This window comes from Phyllobates terribilis, unplaced genomic scaffold (genome assembly GCF_046119375.1).
Source record: "Phyllobates terribilis strain yellow unplaced genomic scaffold, ASM4611937v1 Scaffold_5__5_contigs__length_657084704, whole genome shotgun sequence".
Classification (NCBI taxonomy): Eukaryota; Metazoa; Chordata; class Amphibia; order Anura; family Dendrobatidae; genus Phyllobates; species Phyllobates terribilis.
The window spans coordinates 607,886,077-607,898,697 of record NW_027362765.1 but is presented as its reverse complement, the minus strand read 5'-3'; positions in this window follow the sequence as shown (position 1 = coordinate 607,898,697).

The following is a 12,621-nucleotide window of genomic DNA, read 5'->3' as shown; positions in this document are numbered from 1 at the left end:
CTTCCACGGTTCAAATCTCTGCATTATCCAATTTTTTGCCTTTTCTCAATAAAAAAAAAACGTTTTGAGTGTCTCGCTGACTGTTCAGACACAAATATATCTGTTTAAAAGAGCCTGGTGTAGGACAGATAACTAGAACTGTGGTTTTCTTCTTCCTCGGTTCAAATCTATGCATTATCCACTTTTTTTCATTTTTTCAATAAAAAAAAACATTTTGAGTGTCTCACTGACTGTTCAGACTCAAATATATCTGTTTAAAAGAGTCTGGTGTAGGCCAGATAACTAGAACTGTGGTTTTCCTCTTCCACGGTTCAAATCTGGGTGTAATCCAACTTTTTGCAAAAAAAAAACCAAACATTTTGAGTATCTTGCTGACTGTTCAGACACACGTATATCTGTTTAAAAGAGTCTGGTATAGGCCAGATAACTACATCTGTAGTTTTCCTCTTCCACGGTTCAAATCTCTGTATTATAAACTTTTTTGCCTTTTTCAATAAAAAAAAAAACATTTTGAGTGTCTCACTGACTGTTCAGACATAAATATATCTGTTTAAAAGAGTCTGGCGTAGGCCGGATAACTAGAACTGTGGTTTTCCTCTTCCACGGTTCAAATCTCTGTATTATACACTCTTTTGCCTTTTTTCAATTAAAAAAAGCATTTTGAGTGTCTCGCTGACTGTTCAGACCCAAATATATCTGTTTAAAAGAGTGTGGTGTAGGCCAGATAACTAGAACTGTGGTTTTCCTCCTCCACGGTTCAAATCTGGGTGTCATCCATCTTTTGGCATAAAAAAAAAAATTTGAGTGTCTCGCTGACTGTTCAGACACAAATATATCTGTTTAAAAGAGTCTGATGTAGGCCAGATAACTAGAACTGTGGTTTTCCTCTTACACAGTTCAAATCTCTGTATTATCCACTCTTTTATCTTTTTTCAATAAAAAAAAACATTTTTGGTGTCTCGCTGACTGTTCAGACACAAATATAACTGTTTAAAAGAGTCTGGTGTAGGCCAGATAAATAGAACTGTGGTTTACCACTTCCATGGTTCAAATCTCTGTACTATCCACTTTTTTGCCTTTTTCCAAAAAAAAAAAAAAACATTTTGAGTGTCTCGCTGACTGTTCAGACACAAATATATCTCTTTAATAGAGTCTGGTGTAGGCCAGTTAACTAGAACTGTGGTTTTCCTCCTCCACGGTTCAAATCTGGGTGTAATCCATCTTTTTGAATAAAAAAAACATTTTGAGTGTCTCGCTGACTTTTCTGACATAAATATATCTGTTTAAAAGAGTCTGATGTAGGCCAGATAACTAGAACTGTGGTTTTCCTCTTCCACAGTTCAAATCTCTGTATTATCCACTCCTTTGCCTTTTTTCAATAAAAAAAAACATTTTTGGTGTCTCGCTGACAGTTCAGACACAAATATATCTGTTTAAAAGAGTCTGGTGTAGGCCAGATAACTAGAACTGTGGTTTTCTTCTTCCATGGTTCAAATCTCTGTACTATCCACTTTTTGTCTTTTCTCAATAAAAAAAAAACATTTTGAGACACAAATATATCTCTTTAAAAGAGTCTGGTGTAGGCCAGATAACTATAACTGTGGTTTTTCTCTTCCACGGTTCAAATCTGGGTGTAATCCATCTTTTTGCATAAAAAAAAACATTTTGAGTGTCTCGCTGACTGTTCAGACACAAATAAATCTGTTTAAAAGAGTCTGGTGTAGGCCAGATAACTAGTACTGTAGTTTTCCTCTTCCACGGTTCAAATCTGGGTGTAATCCACCTTTTTGCATGAAAAAAAACATTTTGAGTGTCTCGCTGACTGTTCAGACTCAACTATATCTGTTTAATAGAGTCTGGTGTAGGCCAAATAACTAGAACTGTGGTTTTACTCTTCCACGGTTCAAATCTCTGTATTATCCCCTTTTTTGCCTTTTTTCAATAGAAAAAAGAAATATTGAGTGTCACGCTGACTGTTCAGACACCAATATTTCAGTTTAAAAGAGTCTGTCGTAGGCCAGATAACTAGAACTGTGGTTTTCCTCTTCCACGGTTCATATCCGGGTGTAATCCCCTTTTTGCTTAAAAAAAAAACATTTTGAGTGTCTCGCTGACTGTTCAGACACAAATATATCTGTTTAAAAGAGTCTGGTGTAGGCCAGATAACTAGAACTGTGGTTTCCTCTTCCACGGTTCAAATCTCTGTATTATACACTTTTTTACCTTCTTTCAATAAAAAAAAAACATTTTGAGCGTCTGGCTGACTTTTCAGACACAAATATATCTGTTTAAAAGAATCTCTTGTCGGCCAGATAACTAAAAATGTGGTTTTCCTCTTCCACGGTTCAAATCTGGGTGTATTCCACCTTTTTGCATAAAAAAAAACATTTTGAGTGTCTCGCTGACTATTCAGACACAAATATATCTGTTTAAAAGAGTCTGGTGTAGGCCAGATAACTAGAATTGTGGTTTTCCTCTTCCACGGTTCAAATCTCTGTATACACTTTTTTCCCTTTTTTCAATAAAAAACATATTTTGAGTGTCTCGCTGACTGTTCAGACACAAATATATCTGTTTAAAAGAGTCTGATGTAGGCCAGATAACTAGAACTGTGGTTTCCTCTTCCACGGTTCAAGTCTGGGTGTAATCCACCTTTTTGCATCAAAAAAACATTTTGAGTGCCTCGCTGACGGTTCAGACACAAATATATCTGTTTAAAGAGTCTGGCGTAGGCCGGATAACTAGAACTGTGGTTTTCCTCTTTCACAGTTCAAATCTCTGTATTATAGACTTTTTTGCCTTTTTTCAATAAAAAAAAACATTTTGAGTGCCTCGCTGACGGTTCAGACACAAATATATCTGTTTAAAGAGTCTGGCGTAGGCCAGATAACTACAACTGTAGTTTTCCTCTTCGACGGTTTAAATCTCTGTATTATCCACTTTTTTGCCTTTTTTCAATAAAAAAAAACATTTTGAGTGTCTCGCTGACTGTTCAGACACAAATATATCTGTTTACAAGAGTCTGGTGTAGGCCAGATAACTAGAACTGTAGTTTTCCTCTTCCATGGTTCAAATCTAGGTGTAATCCACCATTTTGCATAAAAAAAACATTTTGAGTGTCGCGCTGACTGTTCAGACACAAATATATCTGTTTAAAAGAGTCTGGTGCAGGCCAGATAACTAGAACTGTTGTTTTCCTCTTCCACTGTCTAAATCTGGGTGTAATCCACCTTTTTGCTTAAAAAGAAACATTTTGAGTGTCTTGCTGACTGTGTAGACACAAATATATCTGTTTAAAAGAGTCTGGTGTAGACCAGATAACTAGAACTGTGGTTTTCCTCTTCCACGGTTCAAATCTGTGTGTAATCCACCTCTTTTAAAAGAGTCTGGTGTAGGCCAGATAACCAGAACTGTGGTTTTCCTCTTCCATGGTTCAAATCTCTGTATTATCCACTTTTTTGCCTTTTTTCAATAAAAAGAACAATTTGAGCATCTTGCTGACTATTCAGACACAAATATATCTGTTTACAAGAGTCTGGTGTAGTCCAGATAACTAGAACTGTGGTTTTCCGTTCTCACAATTCAAATCTCGGTGTAATCCACCTTTTTGCATAAAAAAAACATTTTGAGTGTATCACTGACTGTTCAGACACAAATATATCTGTTTAAAAGCGTCTGGTGTAGGCCAGATAACTAGAACTGTGGTTTTCCTCTTCCACTGTTCAAATCTGGGTGTAATCCACCTTTTTGCATAAAAAAAACATTTTGAATGTCTCGCTGACTGTACAGACACAAATAAATCTGTTTAAAAGAGTCTGGTGTTGGCCAGATAACTAGAACTGTGGTTTTCCTCTTCCAGGGTTCAAATCTGGGTGTAATCCTCCTTTTTGCATAAAAAAAACATTTTGAGTGTCTCGCTGACTGTTCAGACACAAATATATCTGTTTTAATAGAGTCTGGAGTAGGCCAGATAACTAGAACTGTGGTTTTCCTCTTACACAGTTCTAATCTCTGTATTATCCACTCTTTTATCTTTTTTCAATAAAAAAAAACATTTTTGGTGTCTCGCTGACTGTTCAGACACAAATATATCTCTTTAATAGAGTCTGGTGTAGGCCAGATAACTAGAACTGTGGTTTTCCTCTTCCACGGTTCAAATCTGGGTGTAATCCATCTTTTTGCATAAAAAAAAACATTTTGAGTGTCTCGCTGACTTTTCTGACATAAATATATCTGTTTAAAAGAGTCTGATGTAGGCCAGATAACTAGAACTGTGGTTTTCCTCTTCCACAGTTCATGTTATGTTCTGCTACCAAAGCTAAGGAAAGAGAGGAGATCTGTCCCTACTATAGGACTCAGCTGAATCCCTACGATGTAACAGGGAACCTGATCCTGCGATCAGACCTGCTAAAGTCCTAATCTAGTCTGTACGGAGACCTATAGATGTGGGGAGGGAATCCCTACAAGTACTAAGGACTGGGAGGAATATGGGACACCTCCTAACAGAAATAGTAGCAGACAGACGAACAAACAAAATAGATAGAACATAGAGGTCCGTAGACCAAGCAAACTAACAGAGCTAGATACAGAGCACAGGCTAGCTAGAAAGTAGATATACAATGAAGTCCAGCAAAGCCAGAAGGGTGGAGCAGGATTAAATAGGCCAACAAGGTCATGTGACCAGCAAAGGAAAAAAAACCTAACAGCAAGGTTCTAACAGTTCAAATCTCTGTAATATCCACTCCTTTGCCTTTTTTCAATAAAAAAAAACATTTTTGGTGTCTCGCTGACAGTTCAGACACAAATATATCTGTTTAAAAGAGTCTGGTGTAGGCCAGATAACTAGAACTGTGGTTTTCTTCCTCCATGGTTCAAATCTCTGTACTATCCACTTTTTGTCTTTTTTCAATAAAAAAAAAACATTTTGAGACACAAATATATCTCTTTAAAAGAGTCTGGTGTAGGCCAGATAACTATAACTGTGGTTTTTCTCTTCCACGGTTCAAATCTGGGTGTAATCCATCTTTTTGCATAAAAAAAAAACATTTTGAGTGTCTCGCTGACTGTTCAGACACAAATAAATCTGTTTAAAAGAGTCTGGTGTAGGCCAGATAACTAGTACTGTAGTTTTCCTCTTCCACGGTTCAAATCTGGGTGTAATCCACCTTTTTGCATGAAAAAAAACATTTTGAGTGTCTCGCTGACTGTTCAGACTCAACTATATCTGTTTAATAGAGTCTGGTGTAGGCCAAATAACTAGAACTGTGGTTTTTCTCTTCCACGGTTCAAATCTCTGTATTATCCACTTTTTTGCCTTTTTTCAATAGAAAAAAGAAATATTGAGTGTCACGCTGACTGTTCAGACACCAATATTTCAGTTTAAAAGAGTCTGTCGTAGGCCAGATAACTAGAACTGTGGTTTTCCTATTCCATGGTTCATATCTGGGTGTAATCCCCTTTTTGCTTAAAAAAAAACCTTTTGAGTGTCTCGCTGACTGTTCAGACACAAATATATCTGTTTAAGGAGTCTGGCGTAGGCCGGATAACTAGAACTGTGGTTTTCCTCTTCCACGGTTCAAATCTCTGTATTATACACTTTTTTACCTTCTTTCAATAAAAAAAAAACATTTTGAGCGTCTGGCTGACTTTTCAGACACAAATATATCTGTTTAAAAGAATCTCTTGTCGGCCAGATAACTAAAAATGTGGTTTTCCTCTTCCACGGTTCAAATCTGGGTGTATTCCACCTTTTTGCATCAAAAAAACATTTTGAGTGCCTCGCTGACGGTTCAGACACAAATATATCTGTTTAAAGAGTCTGGCGTAGGCCGGATAACTAGAACTGTGGTTTTCCTCTTCCACAGTTCAAATCTCTGTATTATAGACTTTTTTGCCTTTTTTCAATAAAAAAAAACATTTTGAGTGTCTCGCTGACTTTTGAGGCACAAAATATATCTGTTTAAAAGAATCTGGTGTAGGCCAGAAAACTAGAACTGTGGTTTTCCTCTTCCACTGTTCAAATCTGGGTGTATTCCTCCTTTTTGCATAAAAAAAAACATTTTGAGTGTCTCGCTGACTGTTCAGACACAAATATATCTGTTTAAAAGAGTCTGGTGTAGGCCAGATAACTAGAACTGTAGTTTTCCTCTTCCATGGTTCAAATCTAGGTGTAATCCACCATTTTGCATAAAAAAAACATTTTGAGTGTCGCGCTGACTGTTCAGACACAAATATATCTGTTTAAAAGAGTCTGGTGCAGGCCAGATAACTAGAACTGTGGTTTTCCTCTTCCACTGTCTAAATCTGGGTGTAATCCACCTTTTTGCTTAAAAAGAAACATTTTGAGTGTCTTGCTGACTGTGTAGACACAAATATATCTGTTTAAAAGAGTCTGGTGTAGGCCAGATAACTAGAACTGTGGTTTTCCTCTTCCATGGTTCAAATCTCTGTATTATCCACTTTTTTGCCTTTTTTCAATAAAAAGAACAATTTGAGCATCTTGCTGACTATTCAGACACAAATATATCTGTTTACAAGAGTATGGTGTAGTCCAGATAACTAGAACTGTGGTTTTCCGTTCCCACAATTCAAATCTGGGTGTAATCCACCTTTTTGCATAAAAAAAAACATTTTGAGTGTATCACTGACTGTTCAGACACAAATATATCTGTTTAAAAGCGTCTGGTGTAGGCCAGATAACTAGAACTGTGGTTTTCCTCTTCCACTGTTCAAATCTGGGTGTAATCCACCTTTTTGCATAAAAAAAAACATTTTGATTGTCTCGCTGACTGTTCAGACACAAATAAATCTGTTTAAAAGAGTCTGGTGTTGGCCAGATAACTAGAACTGTGGTTTTCCTCTTCCAGGGTTCAAATCTGGGTGTAATCCTCCTTTTTGCATAAAAAAAACATTTTGAGTGTCTCGCTGACTGTTCAGACACAAATATATCTGTTTTAATAGAGTCTGGTGTAGGCCAGATAACTAGAACTGTGGTTTTCCTCTTACACAGTTCTAATCTCTGTATTATCCACTCTTTTATCTTTTTTCAATAAAAAAAAACATTTTTGGTGTCTCGCTGACGGTTCAGACACAAATATATCTCTTTAATAGAGTCTGGTGTAGGCCAGATAACTAGAACTGTGGTTTTCCTCTTCCACGGTTCAAATCTGGGTGTAATCCATCTTTTTGCATAAAAAAAAACATTTTGAGTGTCTCGCTGACTTTTCAGACATGAATATATCTGTTTAAAAGAGTCTGATGTAGGCCAGATAACTAGAACTGTGGTTTTCCTCTTCCACAGTTCAAATCTCTATATTATCCACTCCTTTGCCTTTTTTCAATAAAAAAAAACATTTTTGCTGTTTCGCTGACAGTTCAGACACAAATATATCTGTTTAAAAGAGTCTGGTGTATGCCAGATAACTAGAACTGTGGTTTTCTTCTTCCATGGTTCAAATCTCTGTACTATCAACTTTTTGTCTTTTTTCAATAAAAAAAAACATTTTGAGTGTCTCGCTGACTGTTCAGACACAAATATATCTCTTTAAAAGAGTCTGGTGTAGGCCAGATAACTATAACTGTGGTTTTTCTCTTCCACGGTTCAAATCTTGGTGTAATCCACCTTTTTGCATAAAAAAAAAACATTTTGAGTGCCTCGCTGACTGTTCAGACACAAATATATCTGTTTAAAAGAGTCTGGTGTAGGCCAGATAATTAGAACTCTGGTTTTCCTCTTCCACGGTTAAAATCTCTGTAATATATTTGCCTTTTTTCAATAAAAAAAAAACATTTTGAGTGTCTCGCTGACTGTTCAGACACAAATAAATCTGTTTAAGAGTCTGGTGTAGGCCAGATAACTAGTACTGTAGTTTTCCTCTTCCACGGTTCAAATCTGGGTGTAATCCACCTTTTTGCATGAAAAAAAACATTTTGAGTAGAGATGAGCGTTGTTCTACTCGAACTGTTCGCCAATCTCAAATTCGAGCTGTTTTGGGCGGTGTTCGATCCGTTCGGCAAACACGAACAATTTGAGAAAAATTCGGCTGTTCGAGGTTATGTTCGATAACTGTTCGTGCACCAAAATCATAACTGGATTTTTTCTCAGTAATGATGAAAATTAATGTTAATACGCAGTTTGAGTGTACAGCGGGGTGGGGGGAGGGGCAGGGGATGGATCTCTGCAGGAACAATGAAGATCTCCATTTTTTTTTTCTCTTTCCCGCATTTACAGTGGGGAGGTGCAATCTGTCAGCCTATCAGCAGCGCACACACGGAGCGAAGTGCTTTTTTTCACACAAGCAAGGGCATGTGTCATTGGCAGTGTATGTCACATGTCCTTGCCCTATAAGACCAAGCCATTTTCCCCGTCGCCACCATTTTCTCACTGCTGCAGCTGCGTGTTAGACGGCACCGCTGTTGCTGTGTGCGCTATACCTTGTTAATTTCAAGCCAATTTTCGCACAAATCTACAGATAGCTTGGGAGTAGGGAATAGTTGTGATTGCAGTCCTTTTAAGGACTAGGTTACAGCATTTCCTACGACTTTTATCAGGCAGGTCTGTGCTCTTAAATAGATAGATTGTGGGAGTAAAGACTAATTGTAATTGGAGTCCTTTTCAGGACTAGGTTACATCAGTTCCTATCAGTTTTTGCCAGGCAGGTCTGTGCCAGTGCTGTGCAAGTTTTTTTCACAGCATTTGGCTGAATCTAGCAAAGCTAATCCTTTTTGGCCTATTGCAGAGTGTGTTAGTCAGTGGAGTAGCCTATCTGTGTTGCAAGATATACCACCTGTGTATAGAATACCAATTTTTTTACTGCACCTAGTGAAGTAAAATCTTTTGGGCATAGCATCATTCTATTAGTCCATCTATACTGACCTCCATCAGGTTGCAAATTGAATATAATTTTTTTCTGCATCTAGCTCTGAAAAAATATTGGGCTTCTAGCTGTGTGTGGGACTTGTTGTATTAGTCCATCTATACTGACCTCCATCAGGTTGCAAACTGAATATATTTTTTTCTGCATCTACCTCTGAAAAAATATTGGGCTTCTAGCTGTGTGTGGGACTTGTTCTATTAATCCATCTATACAGACCTCCATCAGGTTGCAAACTGAATATATTTTTTTCTGCATCTACCTCTGAAAAAATATTGGGCTTCTAGCTGTGTGTGGGACTTGTTGTATTAGTCCATCTATACTGACCTCCATCAGGTTGCAAACTGAATATATTTTTTTCTGCATCTACCTCTGAAAAAATATTGGGCTTCTAGCTGTGTGTTGGACTTGTTCTATTAATCCATCTATACAGACCTCCATCAGGTTGCAAACTGAATATATTTTTTTCTGCATCTACCTCTGAAAAAATATTGGGCTTCTAGCTGTGTGTGGGACCTGTTGTATTAGTCCATCTATACTGACCTCCATCAGGTTGCAAATTAAAAATAATTTTTATCTGCATCTACAGTACCTCTGAAAAAATATTTGGGCTTCTAGCTGTGTGTGGGACTTGTTCTATTAGTCCATCTATACTGACCTCCATCAGGTTGCAAATTAAAAATAATTTTTATCTGCATCTAGCTCTGAAAAAATATTTGGCCTTCTAGCAGTGTGTGGGACTTTCTCTATTAGTCCATCTATACTGACCTCCATCAGGTTGCAAATTAAAAATAATTTTTATCTGCATCTACCTCTGAAAAAATATTTGGGCTTCTAGCTGTGTGTGGGACTTGTTCTATTAATCCATCTATACAGACCTCCATCAGGTTGCAAACTGAATATAATTTTTTTCTGCATCTAGCTCTGAAAAAATATTTGGCCTTCTAGCAATGTGTGGGACTTGTTCTATTAGTCCACCTATACTGACCTCCATCAGGTTGCAAATTCAAAATAATTTTTTGTCTGCATCTAGCTCTGAAAAAATATTTGGCCTTCTAGCAGTGTGTGGGACTTTCTCTATTAGTCCATCTATACTGACCTCCATCAGATGGCAAATTAAAAATAATTTTTATCTGCATCTACCTCTGAAAAAATATTTGGGCTTCTAGCTGTGTGTGGGACTTGTTCTATTACTACATCTATACTGACCTCCATCAGGTTGCAAACTGAATATATTTTTTTCTGCATCTACCTCTGAAAAAATATTGGGCTTCTAGCTGTGTGTGGGACTTGTTGTATTAGTCCATCTATACTGACCTCCATCAGGTTGCAAATTAAAAATAATTTTTATCTGCATCTACAGTACCTCTGAAAAAATATTTGGGCTTCTAGCTGTGTGTGGGACTTGTTCTATTAGTCCATCTATACTGACCTCCATCGGGTTGCAAATTGAATATAATTTTTATCTGCATCTAGCTCTGAAAAAATATTTGGCCTTCTAGCAGTGTGTGGGACTTTCTCTATTAGTCCATCTATACTGACCTCCATCAGGTTACAAACTGAATATATTTTTTTTCTGCATCTACCTCTGAAAAAATATTGGGCTTGTAGCTGTGTGTTGGACTTGTTCTATTAATCCATCTATACAGACCTCCATCAGGTTGCAAACTGAATATATTTTTTTCTGCATCTACCTCTGAAAAAATATTGGGCTTCTAGCTGTGTGTGGGACCTGTTGTATTAGTCCATCTATACTGACCTCCATCAGGTTGCAAATTAAAAATAATTTTTATCTGCATCTACAGTACCTCTGAAAAAATATTTGGGCTTCTAGCTGTGTGTGGGACTTGTTCTATTAGTCCATCTATACTGACCTCCATCAGGTTGCAAATTAAAAATAATTTTTATCTGCATCTAGCTCTGAAAAAATATTTGGCCTTCTAGCAGTGTGTGGGACTTTCTCTATTAGTCCATCTATACTGACCTCCATCAGGTTGCAAATTAAAAATAATTTTTATCTGCATCTACCTCTGAAAAAATATTTGGGCTTCTAGCTGTGTGTGGGACTTGTTCTATTAATCCATCTATACAGACCTCCATCAGGTTGCAAACTGAATATAATTTTTTTCTGCATCTAGCTCTGAAAAAATATTTGGCCTTCTAGCAATGTGTGGGACTTGTTCTATTAGTCCACCTATACTGACCTCCATCAGGTTGCAAATTCAAAATAATTTTTTGTCTGCATCTAGCTCTGAAAAAATATTTGGCCTTCTAGCAGTGTGTGGGACTTTCTCTATTAGTCCATCTATACTGACCTCCATCAGATGGCAAATTAAAAATAATTTTTATCTGCATCTACCTCTGAAAAAATATTTGGGCTTCTAGCTGTGTGTGGGACTTGTTCTATTACTACATCTATACTGACCTCCATCAGGTTGCAAACTGAATATATTTTTTTCTGCATCTACCTCTGAAAAAATATTGGGCTTCTAGCTGTGTGTGGGACTTGTTGTATTAGTCCATCTATACTGACCTCCATCAGGTTGCAAATTAAAAATAATTTTTATCTGCATCTACAGTACCTCTGAAAAAATATTTGGGCTTCTAGCTGTGTGTGGGACTTGTTCTATTAGTCCATCTATACTGACCTCCATCGGGTTGCAAATTGAATATAATTTTTATCTGCATCTAGCTCTGAAAAAATATTTGGCCTTCTAGCAGTGTGTGGGACTTTCTCTATTAGTCCATCTATACTGACCTCCATCAGGTTACAAACTGAATATATTTTTTTTCTGCATCTACCTCTGAAAAAATATTGGGCTTGTAGCTGTGTGTTGGACTTGTTCTATTAATCCATCTATACAGACCTCCATCAGGTTGCAAACTGAATATATTTTTTTCTGCATCTACCTCTGAAAAAATATTGGGCTTCTAGCTGTGTGTGGGACCTGTTGTATTAGTCCATCTATACTGACCTCCATCAGGTTGCAAATTAAAAATAATTTTTATCTGCATCTACAGTACCTCTGAAAAAATATTTGGGCTTCTAGCTGTGTGTGGGACTTGTTCTATTAGTCCATCTATACTGACCTCCATCAGGTTGCAAATTAAAAATAATTTTTATCTGCATCTAGCTCTGAAAAAATATTTGGCCTTCTAGCAGTGTGTGGGACTTTCTCTATTAGTCCATCTATACTGACCTCCATCAGGTTGCAAATTAAAAATAATTTTTATCTGCATCTACCTCTGAAAAAATATTTGGGCTTCTAGCTGTGTGTGGGACTTGTTCTATTAATCCATCTATACAGACCTCCATCAGGTTGCAAACTGAATATAATTTTTTTCTGCATCTAGCTCTGAAAAAATATTTGGCCTTCTAGCAATGTGTGGGACTTGTTCTATTAGTCCACCTATACTGACCTCCATCAGGTTGCAAATTCAAAATAATTTTTTGTCTGCATCTAGCTCTGAAAAAATATTTGGCCTTCTAGCAGTGTGTGGGACTTTCTCTATTAGTCCATCTATACTGACCTCCATCAGATGGCAAATTAAAAATAATTTTTATCTGCATCTACCTCTGAAAAAATATTTGGGCTTCTAGCTGTGTGTGGGACTTGTTCTATTACTACATCTATACTGACCTCCATCAGGTTGCAAACTGAATATATTTTTTTCTGCATCTACCTCTGAAAAAATATTGGGCTTCTAGCTGTGTGTGGGACTTGTTGTATTAGTCCATCTATACTGA